Raw genomic sequence first — 2738 nt, forward strand, 5'->3', positions numbered from 1 at the left:
TTTAAAGGATATCATTTTTAGTTTTGTGTAAGAAAGGGCAGTTTAGTGGAAAAAAAAATTGGTCTGGGCGTGGTGGTTCATACCTGTAATCCCAACACTTTGGGAGGCCAAGGCAGAAGAATTGCTTGAGCCCAGGAGTTGGAGACCAGCCTGGGCAACATAGTGAGACCCTGTCTCTATAAAATAAAAAATAAAAAAAAATAGCACATGGGGCAACATGATGCACCTGTGGTCCCAGCTACTCAGGAGGCTGAGGTGACAGGACTGCTGCCGCAGTGAGCAGTGATTGCACCACTGCACTCCAGCCTGGGCAACAGAGCCAGACCCTGTCTCAAAAGAAAAAATAGGATGCCCACTCCTACCAATCTGTGAAAAAAAAAAAAAAAAGGCTAATGCTTGATAAACATAACTGCTTTTTTTGTTGTTATTTCTATTTTTTGAGTAGTGTTCCCTCTGCCAGAGTTGCAAAATTCTGATCCTTACAGTTGTTACTGAGTGAGACACACTGTTTGAGTGCTTTAGGGGCATGAACTCACTGAATCCTTCCAACCCTGAGAGGTGGGTATCCTGCTGTTAACCATGATACTATTATCACATTTTACAGACGAGGCAACTGAGGTGAAGAGAGGTTAAGCATCTTCCCTAAAGACACACAAGTATTAAGTAGTGAAGTCAGGACTTAATTAAACACAGGCAGTCTGGTTCAAGTCCATGTTCAAAATCACTGTTAGACTAAAAGTATATGTTTTCCCAAAAACCACACAAAAAAAAACAATACCAGGAAGAAAACACCACAATATCATCATATTTGCCTCCCAGTCAAGGTCAAATTATTGTCACGTATAGTAATACGATCATGTAGTAATTTGAGCAAAATAACACAGTTACTAACAGTTACTAACGCATAAGCAAATGCTTCCTGACTTTAATCTAGCTTTCTACTTTCAATTGATTAATCCTTCTCAATTCCAACCCATTTTCATCTTCCTTTCAGTAATTGTGCTACGGAGCTCTTTGAGCTTTCTGTGTTGATTTCTGTTGAATAAAGCTTAGGAGTTTTAGTTTTAGTTACAGCCCTCGCTTGTATACATTCTGTTTTCCTAGGTGTAAAGATTAGCTCTGGGTGTTTCAGTTCTGTCCTAATCTTACACCAGATTTACCCCCTAAATCTTAGAAGACTTTTAAGTGTGGAATACTGTAGTTCAAGTCTCTAAGAAACTTAAGCTTTTTAGGCCCCTCTTCTCATTCCCGAAACCTGTTTTTAATGTGAGAACAGATATTAAAAGATAGCTAATAAGCATAAATAATAAATGAGGGGCTGGGCACAGTGGCTCACGCCTGTAATCTCAGCACTTTGGGAGGTCGAGGTGGGAGGATCACCTGAGGTCAGGAGTTCGAGACCAGCCTGGCCAACATGGCAAAAACCTGTCTCTACTAAAAATACAAAAATTAGCCGGGCATGGGTGGCACGTGCCTGTAATCCCAGCTACTTGGGAGGATGAGGTAGGAGAATCACTTGAACCTGGGAGGTAGAGGTTGCAATGAGCTGAGATTGCGCCACTGCAGTGCAGCCTGGGCAACAGTGAGACTCTGTCGGGGGGGGAAAAAAAAAAAAAGAATAAATAAGGGGAAATCCTATTTATAACACTTATAAAATAGTACTGTTCCCTCGTATGTTAAAACAAATTGCCCATGGGTACACTAAATGTCCAGATTTCACCACTACACAATACATTCATGTAACACAACTGCACTTGTACCCCTAAATCCATAAAAATAAAACATTTGATTTCAAAAGAAAAAGAAAACCCAAATTTTTCTAAGTCCAGTGGCTTATATTTCCTTTTCTTTCCCTGGTATTAATACTGGGTAGAAAAAGAGAATGACTCTTTCTTTTAATAGAAAAGAAAAATATAAAATCTCTTGCAGTTGAATACTAACCACAATTAAAAGTCTGATTTTAAAATTTAATCAAAAGGCCAGGCATGATGGCTCATACCTATAATCCAAGCACTATGGGAGGCTGAGGCAGGAGGATCGCTTGAACCTAGGAGCTTAGACCAGCCTGAGCAACATGGCAAGAACCCGTCTCTACAAAAAATACAAAAATTGGCTGGGTGCAGTGGCTCACGCCTGTAATCCCAGCACTTTGGGAGGCTGAGGCGGGTGGACCACCTGAGGTCAGGAGATTGAGACCATCCTGGCTAACACAGTGAAATCCCCTCTCTACTAAAAATACAAAAAACTAGCCGGGCGTGGTGGCACATGCCTGTAGTCCCAGTTACTCGGGAGGCCGAGACAAGAGAATCCCTTGAACCCGGGAGGTGGAGGTTGCAGTGAGCTGAGATCACACCACTGCACTCCAGCCTGGATGACAGAGTGAGACTCCATCTCAAAAAAAGAAAAAAAAAAAAGAAAAAGAAAAAAAGAAAAAAAAATGAGCTGGGTGTGGTGGTGTGTCCCTGTAGTTTCAGCTACTTGGGAGGCTGTGGTGGGAGGATCACTTGAGCTCTGGAGGTCAAGGCTGCAGTGAGCCATGAATGTGCCACCTCACTCCAGCCTGGGCAACAGTGAGGCCTTGTCTTAAATAAATAAATAATCAATTAAAAAATTAGCCAGGCATTGTGGCACACACCTGTAGTCCCAGCTACTTGGACGGCTGCATTGGGAGGATTGCTTGAGCCTGGGAGGTTGAGGCTGCCTAGGAGGCAGAGGTTGCAGTGAGCCAAGATAATGCC

This window comes from Mandrillus leucophaeus, unplaced genomic scaffold, assembly GCF_000951045.1.
Source record: "Mandrillus leucophaeus isolate KB7577 unplaced genomic scaffold, Mleu.le_1.0 Scaffold686, whole genome shotgun sequence".
NCBI lineage: Eukaryota > Metazoa > Chordata > Mammalia > Primates > Cercopithecidae > Mandrillus > Mandrillus leucophaeus.